The sequence below is a fragment of the Emydura macquarii genome, unplaced genomic scaffold (genome assembly GCF_026122565.2).
Source record: "Emydura macquarii macquarii isolate MOO-44397 ecotype Brisbane River unplaced genomic scaffold, CSIRO-AGI_Emac_v2 contig_1644, whole genome shotgun sequence".
Classification (NCBI taxonomy): domain Eukaryota; kingdom Metazoa; phylum Chordata; order Testudines; family Chelidae; genus Emydura; species Emydura macquarii.
This window is the reverse complement of record NW_027131781.1, coordinates 26,203,144-26,224,728: the sequence shown is the minus strand read 5'-3', so window position 1 is coordinate 26,224,728 and position 21,585 is coordinate 26,203,144. Positions and strand designations below refer to the sequence as shown.

Genomic DNA, 21,585 nt, shown 5'->3' with positions numbered 1-21,585 from the left:
AAGGCTTGGCTGGGATGATTAAGTCGGGGTTGGTCCTGCAGGGGGTTGGACCAGATGACCTCCTGAGGTTCCTTTCCAACCCTAGTCTTCTATGATTTCATGAAAACTCGTGCTCTCTCATTTACCCTGATGTTACAGATCTTTCTCCATTATAATCCATAGTAAAAAGGGTATATTTTCAAAACTCTAATGATAAAGTTCTCTAAACTGTACCTTTGTTACAACCATTACTAGATTTAAATAAAATATTTCAGTACTCACAACTGATTTTATTGCATATCTTGCAATAATTGGTGCTATTTTTAAAGCCATGGAGTTACGTGAATACATGAAAATCTCAGCTTTCATTTTTAAAATGTTTCTCACCCTCATGGATGTGGAGAAAAGCATGAAAACTATGTACCCCCTAAATGCTAGAAAACCACAAGGCAAATAAAAAGAACCCAAAATATATTTTTAAAAAATAATCATGATTTTTAAGCCAATAGTGATTTTTCAGAGCCTGACTCAGGTTTTGTGAACATTTGGGGCTGGCAATACTGACATCTTAACACATCTTTCTATGTATCTGGCTTACAAAATAGCTAGCTCTTCGAAACACTTTTCTGCTGCATTTTTTGCACCATATTCTCTGAGTGCCACTTTTGTATTTCTTTAACATCTGTATAGTAATCAAAATCATCAGTTAAAGAAATGTATACTCTTACGGTACCCTCCAAGTCTTCTGTCTCTGCCTTGCTCATTTCCCAATCTTCGTCATGCAGTGAAATTATCTCCACTCTGGTCAATGAAGCTGCTGGTATATTTTCCTTGTGGACTCGTAGACACTTATAATCTTAATTTAAAAAAAAAAAAAAAAAAAAAAAGGCAGGATCAGCAAATCCCAGTAGCAATTTTGTGCATAAAGCTTTTCTTCTTTTCAACTTCCTTGCAGATGCCAGTTCCAAGCTCTGTCTCTGCTGTTATGACACTTCTTACTTCCACAACATGCACCAACTCAGCTACAACACAACCCAGCTTTTTTTAAAATCCTTCAGCTGTTCATAGAGATTTCAACATCTGCACATTACCATGGAAGGCAGCTCTCAATTAACTGTGAAATGAACATGCATTTTTGTTTCACTCTCACTGCCACTTTCTGCTCTCTCCTGCTTGCCCTGTATATTGAAATATGAAGGCAAATTATTTCTTGAAACAGTACCACAGAAAAAAAATCTGAAAGGCAAAGCAGCCCTCAGCAGCATGTTCTGTTAAATAACTGCAGTCTTGTCAGCTGCTCAAGGCTGGAACTGAGTCTTGTACTAAAAGGAAGGAGGAGATGACATCATTCACTATCCTTTCTTCCTAGCAAGATCCACCCACTTCACCCGAGCTCAGTATCATAAATCACAGAGTATTTCTACACAGCTGACAGTGTACAATAAAATAAAATAAAAAATTATTGAAAACTGCATTGCTAGAAAACACCCAAGTGATGCTCTAAATTTTAATGTATTAAGTGAATTAGAACAATTTTCTGAACATCAAACAAATATACCTAAGCAGTTTCTGCAAAAGTTAAAATGTTCAGTATGTCCCAACCTATGAGCCTTAATTTAACCACTTTTAAATACCACTGTCCTAAAGAATAAGGAAAAGCAACAATCCCAAAGCTGTTTGTTACATACTGGCGGGGGAGGCGGAAGGGGGGGGGGCTGGCTTATAAAAAAAGATTCCAGAGATTGACTCACTATCATGAACCAAGCTTTCATGGAAACTTTTAAACTGGTAATTCGCTTTTATTCCCCAAAGACTCACCCTTAACTTTTGCATAACTCCACACAAAGGCTATTAAGTGGGGTACGATAAACATGGTTTCATGCTTTCCACAGCTCCCTTCAAGCCATATGAACAAACATTGATTACATTAGTAATCAAATGCAAACAAATTGCACTGATAATCTATTCTAAGAGGATGAGTATCTATTTCAGCAAGCCATCCAACAGAACCTCCTCTTTTTACCCACCGCTGCTTTTTTGAGAGGGGTTTTCAAAATGCTTTAAAATGTAGTTTACGTCATGGTAGATTTTACTAGTTAATTCTGGAATGGATTAAATATATCACATGATCAGTTAACCTACCAGTTAAGGTACAGTACACCAATGATTTACATTGTAGAGAGCTTTTCCCCAATAATTACTCAGGATGTGAATTCAAACCACAAATCAACATCTGCCTGGTTAAGCTTTTTCTACAAATCAAAAGTAACTTTAAAAATAGTACTTGCAAAAGGTTATTTATTGAAAGTCAGTTAATTTAGTGCCATACAAGACACAGAAAACAATCTGGGACTTTACTAAAGAGATTATAATCTACATAGAGGGAAAACATAAAATGCATTGAGAAAGAGAGGCAGTTTCTATCTCAGAACCTCTACCTCCAACACAAAAGATTTAAAAAAACCATCAAAACTTGGAAGTTAATACAAATTTAAAGTGTATTTCCCTTCTGGAAAGTAACTATGCATAAATAGCAATTTCTAATCAACAATGTGATCCCTGCTTATATTCAGCCATATCTGCTGACTTTAAAAACAAAAATAAGTTTTTCCTCATGGACTAGACAGTCAACAAAGCAATCTAGATTCTAATTCCACCCCACATAAATGAAATAGTTAACTACATTTCAGTTGAAAGTCAAATTCTAGCCTATTTTATAGCTGTACTACCTCAATGAAGAAAATACAGTTGCAAAGAGCTGAGGATAGACTCTGGCCTGCAGAATCTTTTTGACTGGTAATGAAACATTAACCAGCAATTTAAAAAAATCATACTGTTACTTGTAAACTGAGCAGACACAAATATGGAATCTCAAGTGTCACTTTTACAGTCTCCTTTCAGAGAAGAGCCATGCTTCCATTGATTATGTAGAAATTTTCTTGTTTAACTAAAATGGCCACACAAGTGCTACAGATAGTAAGTACACAATAACCAGCTCACATTATTACAATGAGAAAGAGAGGGGTATCTAGCCCACTGTGAGGACCAGTACATTACTCATTACTAGAAATGCCAAGGAAACATCTAGCCCATGACTGAGACCAATAACTATTGCACATACATTCTTGCAAGAGTGGGAGGTAACTTCTAGACTAGAATATAATAAGCCAGTAGATCAGAAGGATAAGTTTTCAAGTCAATCTCTCTAGTATGAATGAGTCTGAATGTTTTGAGATATTAAACTGTCAAACTTAAGAAAAAGTTATTTAGAATTTATTGCTAAAGCATTCTATGCATTTATGGCCCAATTTAGCAAAAGATAACACATACAGTTACCACGTAGAGCTGCAGATACTGAAAAAAGTTGGCTTGTGTGACACAGAAGCCAGACAGATACTTTTGATAAATCTGGCACTAGCAGAAAAAAAAAATCTTCTAAATACAGGGTTGTATGTGCCACTCTTTGTATATTATCAAACAAACAGTGGATTACATACATCTTTTGTGATAAATCCAAGCATGTCATGGAAAAACCCTGCAACCTTAAAATGACAATGTCAAGCAAGCATGCACCATCCCACCACAGGGTGTCTACTAAATTCCACAGTACTGTGCTTCTGATGTATGGTAAAGTATGAGGCTAAAGTCAGACTTTTTCTAGCACCCAAGAAGTGAGAAACTCCGTAAAGTACAGATGCCAACTTCGCTAAAAATCACTACTGCCAAAGCAAAATAGCCTTATTAGCAATCTTCACAAAGCAGCCAAGGATTGGACAGGCCATGAATATTCAATTACTCTAAATCAATAGTGGTCCTTCCAGAACTGGACTGAGGCAGATTGGAAGGACAATACTGGAAAACTTCCACTGTTCATCTGTACCTACCATGTAGATCATAGGCTTCAAGGTATAGTGATGTCATTCTAGCATACTTCACAAGCACTAAATTTCATCTGGAAGAAAAAAAAATGATTTTGCCTTTCAGCAAAAATCAAGTGGACTGTTACATTCAATAAAAGTTTTTTCTTTTAATTGATCTGTGCTAACAAACTCTGAAAAATAAAACTGGCAGGAATGGAATATTCTCTGAAAGTGGTATTATAAATATAGATGCAATCCTTGTTCATACAAACAGCTCCCTGGTGAACAAAAACAAACATGTAAGAAGGTTCTTTAGCACTAATAAAATATGTAACAGGTAACTTGATAGAAAGAAGCCTGTACTATCTTTAAGTTACAAGTCTAACTGAAAAAATTGACAAGGGAAATATTCAAATAAAGATTAATACTAAAACCAACAAAAGATTAGACTGAGAACTTTGATATAGATTTAGAAAAACAGGTTCCTACTTTAAATGTCATTCATAGGGTGGGAACAGCTTATGTAACACAGTTAACGTATGATATGCATGGCTGGGTTTATTTACTTTTTTATGTATTAACTCCAGGGACTGAGTGCAGTACACAATCATCTGATAGAAAGAATAACAATCTGATCTCATAAATGAGGGAAGGCCCTCCTTCTTCCACGTTTCACTCAATTCTATTATTAGAGTAACACAATAAAAGAACTATCTATTTACTTTTGAACTTTCCTGCACGTGGAAATTGAACGTACAAGCATGAGTACAAACTGCAATCACACAAAATTTTATTATATACCATATAGTGCATAATAGAAATGGTTGTAACCAGAGCCATTCTTAGCTGCAGAATTCACCACTTGCCACAGAAATCTGCTCCAGTATCTTAGCTTTCATTAAAAAACTTTTTTCTAGCTCTTATAGTTGCAAAGAAAATTGACAGTGTGACCTGAGTTTAAACTGATGTATTGACTTCCTGTGTCTGTTAAGAATCTGAAACAGTAACTCAGACATGTATTGCTCCACTGATCTCAATAGACTTGAGTCTGAAATCAACAGGTGACAATTTAAGTGTTAATATTGCTAATTTCATTCCTGATCCAACTGTGTTTATTCCATAAACCCCCCTGTGCCAAATGCCCGACCCCAGATGCCAAAACATCTTAAGCACTGTAAAAACCAAAACAAAACACTGAAAAAGCAGGGACAATTATACACAGGATCTACTCTACTGATTTTATTTCTTACTTCCACAGTTCATTAAAAAACCTATTCTAAAAATTTGCACGAAAGCTGCCATAGAATTTTCCTTCTACCACAGAATTTGGTTTCAGCTTGCCAGAGTATGCAGGGCCTTAGTGGATACAAGCTTGTTTTTAACACTTATTTCTTTACACATGTCCACTGATGTTACCAAGAACTCAAAATTTACTATTATGTACATTTATTGTGTTAGTGTGTAGAGGCCATCTGAGCCATGGTTCCATTTTGCTGGGTGCTGTACAACCATGTAGAGGATAAGAGACCCTGACCTCAAGAGTTTACATTGTTTATACTCTATGCAGGCAATTCATGAATCACGAGTATTACATAAGCTTGAAAGGGGCTCTCCTATTTCTGGACCTTTTTGTGCATAGAAAATGTATTTATTAAAAGATTTATTTTAATTAGGTTCATTTTCTATTCTTTGTTAATATTTAAGTGCACATCTGTTTATTATTTGTATTTAAAAAGAACTCTACTACGGACTTCATGCTTTTAAACAGTAGTACATGTATCCTTTTGTGGAGGAAATGCCTCATTTTTCAAAATTGAATCCTCCAGCTGATAAAAGAATGACACTAGCTTCCTCCAAAGGGAATCTTTCAGTCTACCTCATCAGGAGGGAGGGCGGATTTTAAGATATAGGATCTTAACTGGCAGAGGATGTAAATTGAGGGCTCTGACAGATGAGGAAACCCATCTTTCTTGAGGAAAAACATTCACTGTATATCTTTGAAAGTTTTGCTTTATTGTGTGGTGTGGACTGTGTATTGTTGAAATAGATGTGTTCCTTTAGAGCATATGCTAACGGTATTAGAATTTGTTTTCTTGTATATTAGAAGTGATTTCATTACTGCAATGAGGGATGATGGATACCCAAGTGTTACGGGGCTGGTATGCCCTACGACAGGCCTCAAATCATGTATGCTGGGAAGGCAAGGAAAACCTGTAGAGCCACCAATTAAGTCTCCCGTTACCAACCGTGACTATCAAATGTGGTCATACAGTCCAAGTCAATATAACGACCCTTCCAGTCAGGGCAGCTTGGTCTAGTAGTCGGAGTCAATAAAGTGGCCCTCTCTGTCAGGGCAGTGTGCCCTTTGCGGTAGTGGGGCATCGCCATGGGGCATGTGGCGTCCAGAGTAGGGGAGCTCAGGCCCTCCCTGCTCCTCTGACTCCCAGACCAGGGCCCTGTCAGTGGAGGGGTTACATGCCACTGAATCAGCACGGATCCTTCCAAAACACACTGATTGGCTTCCCACTTCTCCAACTGTAGCACCGTTTAAGTCCCCTGGGCTACTTCCTTTCTGTCTCCCATAGCGCTAATCCGCGATTCTCTGGTGCCCTAAGCTGGTGCCACTCCTGGTGGTTTGGTCGTTTCCCTGGAATCTGTCCAGGGCTCGGCATGCCTTTGTTCTGGAGTCAGAGTCTGCAGCTGCTCCCTAGTGGGAACTGGTGGCATGCATCCTCCCTCCTCAGCAGCCACCCCAGCCTGAGCTGGGTTGCTCCCTTTTGTACCTTGCTTTCAGGCTGAGAATGCTCAGCAGAGGCAGAGGGACATGGCCTCATCAGCCTGCAGTGTGTAATTAACCCCTTATAGGCCAGGATGGGGCTGGTCACATTGGGATGAATTCCAAGTCTACTCTAATGTGGTTCACCCCTGATAACTTACAGCATGATAGTCACATGGGCCACCAAACGAAACATTTTGAAACCTACATAATAATTGCTGCAAAAGTGAAACACTGGAATGGGTTACCTAGGAAGGTAGTGGAATCTCCATCCTTAGAGGTTTTTAAGGTGTGGCTTGACAAAGCTCTGGCTGGGATGATTTAATTGGGGTTGGTCCATCTTTGAGCAGGGGGTTGGACTAGCTATCTCCTGAGATCCCTTCCAACTCTCATCTTCTCTGATTCTGTGAAAAGTTATTATGGTGCAGCTGTAGTGGCAGGTGCTGTATAGTTAAGGCTGCATTATAAAGTTCAGTTTCACAGGAGCTTTAAATCTTTATTTTGTAAAAATGTCAATGAAACGGTAAAAATTGAGTAATAGAATATAAACTTTGAACATAATTTGATTTTTTCATGGTGATTTGCTGAAAAATGAATTGATACAAAGAACAATAAGAGGTGTTCCCCCCCCCCCCCCCCAAAAAACCTACCCCTTTTGGCAACTGCTCCCTGGATTATCTCCTTTTATTTAATGCCCCTTTTGGAAGCAAGCCAAAACCTTTTAGAATGTCCTGCTATTCTAGTAATGTTGCGTCTCATGCGCTGATTTCTACAATATCAGTTATACACAGGTAGTGTTTGTCTACTGAGCATTTAATAAAATTTTAGCCATAACAGCACAAAAATACGTGTACCAAGTCAGACCCACCAAATTTGATGATTAGGCCCTACCAAATTCATGGACCATTTTCATAAATTTCATGGTCATAGAATTTTTAAAATCTTGAATTTGAAAGTTTCAGATATTTAAATCTTAAATTTCATGGTGTTGTAACAAAGCATAAATATGTATTTTAAAATGGCAAAAATATAAACATGTAAAGCCGTTAAGACTCAGCATTTCTCAAACTGGGTACCAACCCAAAAGGGGATTCCAAGTCTATTGTTGGGGGGGGCGGGGGAAGAGGGGAGCGGTGGCGCGCGGGCGGCTGTGATATTGCTATCCTTACTTCTGTGCTGCCTTCAGAGCTGGTTGGCCAGAGAGCAGCATCTGCTGGCAGGGCGTGCAGCTCTGAAGGCAGCACCGCTGCCAGCAGCAGCACAGAAGTAAGGGTAGCAATACCATACCATGCAACCCTTGCTGCTGGTGGTAGTAGTGCTGCCCTCAGAGCTGGGTGGCTAGAGAGCGGCTGCTAACCAGGCACCCAGCTTTGAAGGCAGCCCAAAAGTAAGGGTGGCAATAGCGCAACCCCCTCCCCCTCTCCCCACAATACATTGCTGGGTCGGGACTCCCAGTTTGAGAAACGCTGTACACTTTGTATGCTTTTACCCTAGAGTATAAGAATAAAAGTACACAAAAGACCAGATTTCACAGGGGAGACAAAATTTCATGGTCCGTGATGCATTTTTCACAGCCATGAATTTGGTAGGGCCCTATGATAATCTGTTGCAGCATGAACACAATCACTCACTTCCAAGGATTAAAAATACCAGTGCACGCACTTTAAAGTTTTGCATTAGATTACAAGTTTGATGAAGCTGTGGTATGGTTTTTTGATAGCTGTTGGAGATGGAAGTAAAAGCCTTATGAAGCCTTGGAATGCATTATCGTTAGCTTTGTAGGCAAAACGAAGGTGGAAATGAATGCACAAATCTCTCTTATTTCCGTTTGTTTGAGGTTTTGGGTGGATGCAGTGTGTGCTGTCACAACCTTAACTGCAACTACATGTAGGTTCTGTTTGCTAAAATGCATACAAATACTAAGGAAAAATGTTTTTGGACCATCAGTGTTTTCTCTTACCTCTTTCCTCTATATTCTTGTGAATTATGATTTAATTACATTATGTTTAATATTTTCTGTTCTCAGTTTCTTTTTAACAAGTAATATCTTTTGTATGATAGGACGAACATTAATGCCACTATTATCATCCAATAAAAGGAGTTAAACATATTTCCCCATAAAAATATACATATATATTAACATCAGGAAATGGAGGAAGAGAATAGTGCTACGTCTTTGTACTGACATACTTTATGCACATTGTCTGCAGTGTGTAAAACAGGATAGGACTAACATTCACTAGTGAAACCACTAACTAGTGGATGCCAACCGGCAGGGGGGAAGAGGCAGTCGACCATCCAGAATGCATCCTTGATAAAGACGCTTAAAATGTGTGTGCTCATAAAATGCATAGTCCTTTTTTAAAAGTCTACTTGCTATTAAAGCTACTGTTGCTGCTGTTCTTCAAAGGTATCCCTTTCAGACAGGGAATTGAAGAGAGAAAGAAGAAAAAGGGAAAGACATGGGAGGGGTTACATAATGAAAATATAGGAGAAGGGTTATCTGACTTATTTACACTAACACATTCTAACAGCTTTACAGAAGACTTGCACTGAGAATGTTTAGTTAGTTCTCATAGGAGCGGTGTGTGTACACACACAGTAGAATTACAAAGCATGGAAACAGTAGATTCTTTGATGAATGATATTTGACACATGGACACAAAAAGCCATAAAGCAGGGTAGGATCTAATGTTTAGAAAATGAATCTCAAAGAATGCATTGGGGAAACAAACAGAAGACACACAAATTGCTCAAAATACTAACATCCTAATCCCTCAAGCAATTTTTAGGTAGGAGATTAAATGACCCTGGGATTTCCCTTCCAGCATGGATGACCCCTGACCACATCATAAAGATTGAAACCAATCTGGAAAATGAAAAGAAAAACTCATCAAAAGCCCTCTCTACTTCAGGTATGAATATCGTTGTGCATGTCTGGGATTATATGGACAATGAGAAGGTCTGCTGTTTGAGACATAGCCTTACACCCTGTCACACCCATCATGACAGTTAACCACCTGCTGGGGGATGCTTTCAGTTCCTGATAGGATTTGGGAATTTTTACCAGACTTCTCTTGCCTGGGGAAATCTACCCAATCCAATGCTGTTAAATCTTGGCCATCTTCAGGGCACTCTGAAAGGCCCACCTTTTATTGACACTTTAAATTAATTAGTTCATCACACGCAGCAAACCCTCCGTTGCATATAGTTATTGAGTCATTCCTTTGGGGGACTCATTTTTGGATTTGTTTAATTTAAAACTGAATATGACACACCAATATGTCATAGCAATTGTTCCCTTAGAGAAGCGTGGGTGGAAAAGGAAAGTGAGAAAAATCCCTAAGAGGTTTTTTGAGAGGAGTTTCAGAAAGTCCTATAGGAAATCAGTAACAACATCCCAAAATAATCTCAGAATCTTTTCATGTTATGTGAATACTGTCACAAATAATGAAGACTGTGATTTTCAAGGAGTTAGGCGACCAACTCTCATTGAATTTAATAAGCAATAATAATGCCTATTTCTTATATAATGATTTTCATCAGTAGATTTGAAAACACTTCATAATCTTTAAGGTATTTATCTTCATAACACCCCTGTGAGGTAGGGAAGCATTATCATCCCCATTTTACAGATGGTGACCTCAGGCACACAGAAGTTCAGTGATTTAGAATAAAAGAAGATTAGGGTTTGAAGGGACCTCAGGAAGTCATCTAATCCAACCCCCTGCTCATAGCAGGACCAATCCCAACTAAATCATCCCAGCCACAGTTTATCAAGCCGGGCCTTAAAAAAGGATGGAGATTCCACCACCTCACCAGGTAATCCATTCCAGTTCTTCACCACCTTCCTAGTGAAAAAGTTTTCCTAATCTCTAACCTAGACCTACCCCACTGCAATTTGAGACCATTGCTCCTGCTTCTGTCATCAGCCACCACCTGAGAACAGCCTAGCTCCATCCTCTTTGGAACGCTCCTTCAGGTAGTTGAAAGCTGCTATCAAATCCCCCATCACTAATCTCTTCTGCAGACTAAATAAGCCCAGTTCCCTCAGCTTCTCCTCATAAATCATGTGCTCCAGCCCCCTAATCATTTTTGTTGTTCTCCGCTGCACTCTCTCCAATTTGTCCACATCCTCCTGTAGTGAGGGGCCCCCCAAAACCACAAACCAGAGGAACCTTCTGTGACCGGGGAGGATAGAAATATGAAAATAAGCATCCTTTAAATCGAGGGCAGTGTACCAGTCCCCTGGATCTAGAGCGGGAATGATGGAGGCTAGGGAAATCATACAGAATCTGAGGCGTCTGATGAACTTGTTCAGACGACGGAGATCTAATATGGGCCTCAGGCCCCCCTTGGCCTTGGGAATGAGGAAGAAGCATGAATAAAATCCCCTTCCCCTCTCCTGTGGAGGAACCTCTTCCACAGCCCCTAGCTGGAGGAGGGAGTAGACCTCCTGTGTGAGGAGATGCTCATGAGAGGGGTCCCTGAAGAGGGATGGGGAAAGGGGGGAGTCTGGGGGGAAGGCCATAAGCTGGAGGACATAGCCCCTGAGGACTACACCGAGGACCCAGCAGTCTGAGGTGATGTTTCGCCACTCAGTGTAGTACGGCTGAAGGCTGTGGGCAAAGGGCCGGGCGAGATCCAGGGGAAAAGGAAGAGTGCCACGCTCGTGCGCACCATCAAAATGGCTTTTTATTATTTTGGTCCTTTCCTAGGACATGCTGGGACCTCACTGATGAGCACAAGTGGTCGCAGCGGTTAGGCGCCCAGTACCGGTCCCGACCCCTCCTGGGCTGAGCGGGTCTGGGGGGCGGCCTCGAGGGAGGCTGAGGCAGTCACTGGGTCTGCGGCCGAGACTGACACCTCAAGGCCTGTGGGGTATAAAGCCCTAGGGATCGCAGCATGGCCCTAGAATCCTTAAGGGCATGGAGCTTGTCATCGGTTTTGTCCGAAAAGAGGCCAGCGCCATCGAACGGCAGATCCTGGATGGCTTGCTGGACCTCTTGGGACAGCCCCGACGACTGTAGCCAGTAGCATCGATGCATGACAATGGCTGAAGCCACGGCCTTGCTGGAAGAATCCGCTGCGTCGCTGGCCATCTGTTAGGCCGCGCCTGCCACTGCAGCGCCTTCCTCGATCACTGTAGTGAAGTCCGCTGCTTGGTCCTGGGGTAACACCTGGGGTAAGATCTGTGCAAGCCTCTGCAGTGAGGACCAGAGGTTAAGATTGTACCTCCCGAGGAGCACCTGGTGGTTAGCGATCCTCAGCTGCAGGGTCGCAGTCGAATAGACCTTGTGGCCAAACAGGTCTAACTTTTTACAATCTTTGTTCTTGGGGGTGTTACCCTGGGCCCCCTGCCTATCCCGCTGGTTGGCGGCATCCACTACAAGTGACCCCGGGGCAGGGTGGTTATATAAAAACTCAAACCCCTCCACGGGTACAATAGTACTTTTTCTAGGCAGCCTTCGAGGTTGGGGCAACCGAGGCAGGGGTCTGCCAGAGGGCCTTGGCCAACTTCAAGACCCTCTCGTGTACTGGCAAGGCCACCCTTGATGGTCCTGCTGCCCCCGACACCCCGAAGAGGGGGTCCTCCTCCTCCGACAGCTCCTTGAGCTCTAAGTTTAAGTTGCTTACCACCCTCTTGAGCAGAATTGGTGAGCTTGGAAATCGGGCAGCGGTGCCCTATTGTCCCTGGCGGCCACATTGTCTGGGGACGAGGAAGAGGACTGTGGGAGGGGCTCCTCAGAGGGATGGCCCTTGTCCGGCTGGCTCAGGGAGATGCGGGAGTGCTGGTTGGACCACTGACGAGTGGACTGACGTCGTGACCTGGCCCAATTTGGCACCCCAAGGCCCCCAGGATGGCCATTGCCACGGGCCCTGCGGCCACGCCGGTGCTGGCATTGGTGCCGACTGGGACACGTGGTGGCAGGTCCAGGACTCAGAGCCGCTAGATCTCCACTTACCCCCGGTACCCCCTCGCTGCCGACATCTACGGTGCCGTCGGGGGGACAAGCTGCTGGAGGAGCTGGATGACCGCCTCCTCCGCTTCGACGTTTTGCGGTGACAGTTCCCACCTTGGGACTGGGAGCGGTGCCGCCAGTGCCGCCACAATGCTGGCCATGCAGAGTGTGATCAGCTGCGAAGTGCCGAAGCCGCCGGTGCCAAGGACCGCTGTGTCTGTGGCGAAGCCATCGGTGCCATGGTCCTCACCGGATTACGGGTCGAGGATCGGGACCAGTACCATCGATGGCTCTCTGCCAGTGATCGACGACTGGTCTCGGCAGGCACCGGGATCCGAGCCGGGCTGCGTCTCTTCTGTGCTGCCCTCCGAGGCAGCGGAGGCAGCGGTCGTGAGGGTCACTCACAGGGAAAGCCTTCACACACACGGTGCAGGCTTTGAAGCTGGTTGAGCCAGGTATGGCCCAACCTGAAGCCACTGAGGACTACTATCTAAGTACTCTAACTATTTAACTACTTAACATTACTTAACGATAACAGTCTACTTAAACAACAACAGTCTATGCACAAAGGGGATGCTACTTGCTGAAGCAAGAGGCAGATGTTCCAGCAACCGTCACAGGCGGAAAGAAGGAACTGAGGGCCTGCGGGGTCGGCGGCACCCTATGTACCGCGGCATGAGCGCGGTACTCCAGGGGGTGCCTGAGCCAACCCTACGGGACTTGCTAAGGGGAAAAAAGTTCCGGGAACTAGTGCATGGGGCGAGCACTCACCTATATTGGAATGGATATGAGCAATCACTCGAAGATAGAACTGGACACAATACTCCAGATGTGGCCTCATCAATGCTGAACAGAGGGAAATAATCACTTCCCTCGATCTGCTGGCAATGCTTCTACTAATGCAGCCCAATATGCCATTAGGCTTCTTGGCAACCAGGGCACATCATTGGCTCATATCCACCTTCTCGTCTACTATAACCCACAGATCCTTTTCTGCAGAACTGCTGCTTAGCCAGTCGATCCCCAGTCTGTAGCAGTGCATGGGATTCTTCCATCCTAAGTACAGGGCTCTGCACTCGTCCTTGTTGAACCTCATCAGATTTCTTCTGGCCCAATCCTCCGATTTGTCTAGGTCACTCTGTATCCTATCCCTGCCATCCAGCATCTCTACCGCTCCTCCAAGCTTAGAGTCATCCACAAATTTGCTGAGGGTGAAATCCACCCCATCAATAAGATCATTAATGAAGACATTGAACAAAATCAGTCACAGGAACAACTCCTGGGACACTCCGCTTGATAAAGGCTCCCAACTAGACATCAAGCCATTGATCACTAACCATTGAGCCCAACGTTCCAGCCAACTTCCCATCCACCTTATAGTCCATTGATCCAATCTATACTTCTTTAACTTGCTGGCAAGAATACTGTGGGAGACGATATCAAAACTTTGCTAAAGTCAAGGTACATCATGTCCACCGCTTTTCCCCACAACCACAGAGCCAGTGATCGCATCATAGAAGGCAATCATGACTTGCCCTTGGTGAATCCATGCTGACTGTTCCTGATCATCTTCCTCTCCTTCAAGTACTTCAAGATGGAGTCTTTGAGGACCTGCTTCATGATTTTTCTGTGGACTGAGGTGAGGCTGACTGATCGGTAGTTCCCCAGATTCTCCTTCTCTTTTTTAAAGGTAGGCACTATATATTTGCCTTTTTTCAATTGTCCGGAACCTCCTCCGATCCCCATGAGTTTTCAAAGAAAATGACCGATGGCTCTGCAATCACATCAGACAAATCCCTCAGCACCCGCAGATGCATTGCATCCAGCCTCATGGACTTGTGCACGTCCAGTTTTTCTAAACAGTCCTGAACCTATTCTTTCACCATTGACAGCTGCTCATCTCCTCCCCATACTGTGCCACCCAGTGCAGTCGTCTGGAAGAGGGCATTGTCTGTGAAGACAGGGGCAAAAAAAGCTCTGAGTACTTCAGCTTTTTCTACATCATCTGTCACTAGGTTGCCTCCCCATTCAGTAAGGGGCCCACACTTTTCCTCACCTCCTTGTTGCTAACATACCTCCAGGTTTTGTTATCCTTCACATCCCTTTCTAGCTGCAACTCCAATTGTGTTTTCACCTTCCTGATTTCACTTCTATATGCTCGAGCAATTTTTATATTCCTCCCTAGTCATCTGTCCAAGCTTCCACTTCTTGTAACCTTCCTTTTTGTGTTTAAGCTCACCAAAGACACTTCTTTGTTAAACCAAGCTGGTTACCTTCCGTATTTGCTATTCTTTCTGCACATTGGAATGATTTGTTCCTGTGCCCCCAAATAAGGTTCCTTTAAAATACAGCCAGCAGTCCTGGACTCCATTCCCCCTCATATTAGCCTCCCAGGGGATCCTGCCCATCAGCTCCCTATGCGAGTCAAAGTCTGTTTTTCTGAAGTCCAGGGTCCATAATCTGCTGCTCTTTCTTCCTTTTGTCAGGATTCTGACTTGCTCAAGGTCATACAAGAAGTTCACTGTGGAACAGGTAATTGAAACCAGGTCTCACATCCTAAACCAGTGCCCTAACCACTGGACCATAATTCCTCTGCCTCCCTTTCTTCAGTCATACTAGTCATCACTGTCACGTTACTTGTCATCTTTCTTGGTGAAGCTTCATACACTGACCAATATCTGGACATACTGATGCTTGGAAATTGTTGCATGGGGTGAGGAGGGACACACACTCATATTTCATCTCTCTCTATGTATTCTTATGGAACAAAAAGCATGTGACCGTGTAATTGAAGGCTGTATCAGAATGCATATATACAAGGGAGCTTGTAACAGAGCACTGTGCTTTGAGGTACATGTGCTTGTTCCAGTCTTTGAGGCATTTAAAACAGGGAGCTGTAATGGTAGGTCACACGCCTGCCACCAGTCATGTCCCTAAAGGAAACTGTAAATAAAGCTTCATGACTGTTAGGATGTGTCTACACAGCAACTAGGCACATGCAGTTGGCCTGTGCTAGCCAACTCAGGCTCACAGGGCTTGAGCTGTGGGGCTGTTCCATTGCTGTGTAGACTTCCAAGCTAAGGCTCTGGAATCCTCCCTCCCCACAGGGTCCTAGAGACCGAGCTCCAGCCCACGAACCGATGTCTATACAGCAATGAGACAGCCCTACACAGCCTGAGTCGGCTGGCCCTTGGGGAGGGGGGAAGGGGGGTGGTGGTTTCCTGTGTAGACACACTCTTAAGCAGGAAAGCAGACAGGACAAACTCAGGGAAAGACTGGGGATGGGGCGAGGAAGGCGCTCTCTGCACCTGTCCAGCAGAAGGCTTGAGAGATCTCACTTGCAGGGAGCAGGAGACAGTTAGGGAAAAGCCTCAATAGGGGAGGGCTGTGAAGTCCTGGAAGAAATTCTGTAAGGACGCTAAATATACGTCTGCACATGGATCAAAAACCCACTGCTGACCCAGGTCAGCTGATTCAAGCTCAGGCTCCAGGGTTGAAAAACTGCTGTGCTGTTCGGACTCAGGCTGAAGCCTGAGTTCAGGGACACTGTGAGGGTAGAGGATCCCACAATTCAGGCTCCAGCCCAAACATCTACACAGCAAATTTTTAGCCCCACAGTCCCAGCCCAAGTCAGCTGACCTGGACCTGCCACAGCCACGCTACAGGGTTTTTATCCCCATGTAGAGACAGTCCTGGTCTCTCATGCTTTAAGGTAAGACAAGATTCTACGGAGAAGTGAGACTGCTTTGCTTTGCACAAGTGGTCTTACTTCTGCTCAAAACATGAGCAGCTATGAATCCTTAAATGTTAAGTGCATCCAACATTTAGGCAGTGCCAGAATTAAGGTTGTCATCTAATCAGGCATCCAAGAAAAAAATTCTTCAGAAGCTACAAGCAGAACAAAAGCTAAAGGACTCCTAGAGCATCCAAATTAGTGTGTACACACCCTCGCCCATGTTCTACAGAAAACTGCCAGATAATACCACCATCTCTTTTTATATGGCTTTTCATCAGCAGACCTTTACTTTACAAAGGGAGGTCAGATTTATTATTCTTAATTCACAGATGGGGAAAGAGAGACACGGAGAGGTGAAGTAACTTGCCGAAGGTCACCCACCAGTGGCTGTGCCACAAATAGAACCCAGGTTTCTTGGAACCCAGTCCAGTGCTCTATCCACACCACCTCCCTCATCAAAAGAAGCCTTCATATTTATACCTCCAGACTGCCCAAGGCGGCCACGGTACCCAGAACTAGTGATCATGTCTGTAGCCCCACCTCTCAGGCTATTAATTTGATACCTGTGCATGCAAGATAGGATCCAGCACACAGTTTGCATGTTTTTGGCCCTGCTGTAAAGAACATGAGCCTGAAAAGAGGTTTACAAGATGAAAGGATCTCTATTATGATGCTATTGTCAAGTAAGCCAATCACTTCTAAAGCATACTTTAGCATTTTGAAAACCTAAACTGGCATGACAAAGTGGCAATAAAGCTGATCAAGGCCATGATACAAGTAATACCAGATTTTCAATAAAATAACAAATCTTAGGCTTGAGTGTTAGTTCTATTAGAGCTCAAGCAGCAACAATTACAGCATTCAGAGGCTCCACAGACACTGTCTCAGACTGGCAGCCTGATGTTTCCAAGCCTCTAGAGGCAGAAGTTAAACTGAAATTATAGTTAGTTCCCTGTTTCACAAATGGGCCTTGAACATGATATTGAATGTTCTCATAGTTCTTAAAAAAGTCAAGCAGCCTCTAAATCCTAGATTAAGATTAAGGAAGTGGTCAGAGAGGTTTATGTTGCAGCAAAAAAAAAATTTAGAAACTTTTACAGCTCACTCTGCACGTTCAATAGGACCTTCAATGGCAGAAAGAAGAGAAGAATGTTTAAACGATATTTTCAAAGCCACTTTCTGGGCTTCTGCTCATGCATTTGTCAACCATTATTGAATAGATTTGCACAAACCTATTCAGCTGTGACATTTGCAGAAAGTGCTGCAGGCTGTCAAAGGATGCCCATACTACGGTGATTCATTTCTTTGGGAGATGCCAACTGTTGAACTGCATACAAGAGTGAAGAGAGATGGGAAAATTTTCCTTATCTGTTAATTGTTTTTCTTTGAGATTTTCCACACAAGTCCAAACACTCTTCCTGTAGGTTTGGATGTCTGTTTCATTACTGAGCATTTCAATGAAGAGTCCCCAGTATGTTCAGGTTGCTACTGATTTTAAAAAGTTATAGTATCAGTCAAAAAGGATAGTATCACTCAAATATTTTGTTTGGTACTGTTTCTGAAGCATTTGAAGGCTGAAAGATGACTAGACCATTATAGGCAAGGGTATTTCATCATCAGAAGTCTTAGGTACATCTAGACTGCAACTCGAGAAATCATAGCTAAACTCACTTTAATCTAGATAGCCTGGATCCCAGAACAGTGAAGCCATGGCAGCACAAGCTGTAAAAGCCCACTAAAACCCTGGGTAGTTACTCATCTGGCTGGCCATCACTGAAGTTTGTGCTGTGGCATCTTGCTTCGCTTGGACACGTCAGCTCAAGCTCCAGCCACACCCGTAGCTGCAGTCTAGACATAACTGAGATAGAACACTAAGGGTGTCTAGTAAGGAAAAAATACTACTTAGTTACATCCATAGGCTAAGCACATTGCACACATCACAGGCTCCTTGCATTTTTCTATTTCCCTCTCCTCCCACCCCAAGATTAATTTGAGCCACATTCTCATCCCCTTCTATTTCAGGAACGCTCTGCAACACACACAACCCTCATGCTAGGAGCTCCATGTAGCCCCCCCCAATCACTCCCTCTGCCCACACCTGGGTTCCCCATTCTCCCCTCCAATGCCAGGGGTTGTGTTACCAACTATCCCAATGCCTCCACAGCAATAGCACAACAGGTGGTCAATGCTACTACTTCCTACAAAGGTTGAAATACATCTGTGTCAGACCTTGATTTTAGCCATCTCATACAGGTCCCATGCATAAAACAGTCCTGAAACAACACCAAAACAAAATGTAATTTGTAGCTGTTGAAAGAGTATTTCCTGCAATATTAAAAATGAAAATAAAAGTTTATATTGACATTACATTTTTTAAAACTACATAACTATTCTATCTGCATTTCCCAATGCAAAGGTATAGATTGTTCTCCTTACCCGTTTCCTGTTTAATCTGCAGGTTTTACTACATTTTGTGAATTTGGCTGCACAGATGAACTAACAAGAATGTAGCTTTACATATTCTACATTTTAACCAAATACTGTTATATATCCTGTGGGAACAGAAACATTTTGGACTGCAGGCTTTGCTATCAAAGGTAGAATCAGAAAGGTAAAATATGCTGTTGGCCAAAGTAAATAAGGCAGAGCACTCTTACTAAAAGACAGTGTTACAAGATCAGCATTCACCGGTTCCTAATTCCACTGAGACCATTACAAGCTTTCCTTTGATAACTCATTTCTTATAAAAGGTAATAGCAATGATTCCTAATAACAATCTTAGAGAATGCTCTACATTTAATCACAGATAAAATCATAAATAGATACCAAAATTGCACTAAAATAACCTTTTTTTAAAACAAGTATATTCCTTTAAAGGTGATTTTCTTGCAAACTACTGTAGCTCTTAGCTTTGATTACCAGAATAAAATGTTTTAGTTTGTTCTCTATGGTGTATTTAAAAAAAAAATCTTCCATAAATTTGAAACTGCTCAGATCATATTTCTCTTACTGCCAAGTCCCCAAGAGAAGGACTTGAGAAAGAATGTGAGGCCATTACAGAAATGTAGTTTGCCACTGTAAAAGAGATCCCTCGTTTAATATACTTCCTATGCATGAATCTCTCTCTTTAAAAGATAAGTTTGGGCCTTCAACCATCACAATGTAATGCAACTCCTTCCCAGTTTAGCTGCCCTCCCCCCCATTAAGCACTTTCCATATAAAGACTGAGACCTTGGATTTGGGGCCCAGGTTATCTAAAAGATTGCCTAAAGCTATCATAGTCAACAACTTTGCTCTTCTGGCACAGTGCAACTTCTTACAATAAGGGAAAAGCTCATCTGCGTGGGAGAGAGTACTTTCTCAAGGTCCGGTCCATGGCTGTGGAATGAACTCCCCCAGGAATCAAGGACTATCAAAAAACTTCACCAGCTTCCAGTCCATATGCAAGACACATTTCTTTGACCTGCCTTCTCTAACAAATACATCGCAATGTCTATATTTTTAAAAATCCTCTCAAAACAAGACACTCTTCTGCACACTTCTCCTGTTGGGGGAGAGAATAAGAGATCAAACACGACATGATAGGTGTCAATCACCTTGCTTAACACATTAAAGGTTACTCAGGCTAAAGGTACTCAGACTACAGTGATGATTGTGGTGTAAAGAACCTACATAGAACAGAATAGCAAAATGGATTAATCTTTTTGTGTGGCATTTTGATTTGAGCAAAAGGTAATTCAGAAGGGATTACGAGCCCTTCCCTGATACCCAGAGCTAGCCGACCGATAAAACAAAGATATTTTTTCCCATTTGAAGAATAAGACCTAAAATAGTGCAGTATCTTTCTCTGCAGAATAGTTTAATTTTGCCTATAAATGTTAGAACCTGTTTTATAAAAATGGAATATTCACCATGAAACAGGGATTATATATTGCTTGTTATTGTCAAGAAGTGCCATAGGAATGTAAATTTATCTGGACAGCCATCATAAACCAACAGAGCAACTTTTCACAAGGGTCCTAGATAAATAACTTACATTTCTTTAGCTGCTTGAGTCCTGTTTACTATTTAATTTAGATCCACATTCAGTGTTATATATTGTTTCCCCTCCACCTCCCGTCAGAAGCAGAACTTTCAATAATGCATACATATTCAAGTCTCTCAAATTGGGAGATGTTCCCCATAAACAACTGCAACGCTACCTCCATTTTCAAATCCCTCCTTTGAGGTGATGCCTACAAAAACACACAGGACAACAGCGTGCTGCTGGTGTGCTATGACCAATGTTGTCTCATTGTTTCATTGTACTCGCCCATTGCAAGCTCCTTCAGGCAAGGACCATCTTTGTTCTGTGTTTGTCCAGCGCTTACCACAGTAGGGTCCTAGTCCATGAGTAGGGCTCCTAAGCATTACAGTAATACAAATAGTCTCATTTTAAATATTTACTTGTTCAACTAAATCAACATCCCTGCTTTTAATTTTAAAACAATCATTTTATTTTAAAATGGAAGTTAAGCAGAAAGGTGAGGAGGAGAAAAAGGGTACTTAAAAATTAAAACTGAAAACAACTTTCAGATTACATATGACCAAATTAATCATTCGGATGAATAAGTAGTGACAGAACCTCCATGTCAAAGAAAAATCAGGGGGATCCAGTAACACAAGCATTAAGTAAGATGAGCAAACAAAATTAGCTCAATTTTTTCTCGAGGCAAAGCAAGTTCATTATAAATGATAGGGAAAACAGCAGCATGGGGGAGGGAAAAAAAGACATTGGGAGATTTAACCTATTGCTTTATGAAATTACTTGCACTCCATTTCACTGGCAGAATTAGAAACATTAGGACAGCAGCACTCGACACAGCAGGCAGCTGCCTGAGGCCATAACATGTAACAAACCATCCATTCAACTTGCAGCCTGTTCCGTCACAGTACAGTAATAATGGGTCAGTCACAGAGCAGATGCTACCTCTCAGCTTCAATAAGATCCACGACTACTTGGTATTTGTCATTTTTACAAAAGAGCTCCAAAGATTTGCTGCTAACAAGGGTATTTGAAACGGAGGATGGAAATACTGTGCAGCTGTGTGTCTCAAAAGACCGTTAGTTTACTATTTTAAAGAAAATTAACTGTCACGTCAAAGAATAATCATAGGAGATTTCCACCTTCTACTAAGTGTAAGTGTATTAAAAAATAGATGCTGGATGAATGATCCTAAAGATACCAATAAATTACTTACACCCTATTTCCCAAATACTTCCAGATTAAGA

The 21,585-nt window shown here is 42.4% G+C and overlaps 1 protein-coding gene across 3 annotated transcripts in view; it reads right to left on the bottom strand.

Annotated features, from left to right (window-relative positions):
- Positions 1-21,585, bottom strand: part of MYO9A (myosin IXA) — a 372,546-nt gene that overhangs the window by 314,145 nt on the left and 36,816 nt on the right. For all 3 annotated transcript variants that reach the window (XM_067555993.1, XM_067555992.1, XM_067555994.1), the window contains exon 2: positions 713-835. The gene's annotated coding sequence lies outside the window, so the exon portion shown is untranslated. The remainder of the gene's footprint in view (positions 1-712; positions 836-21,585) is intronic.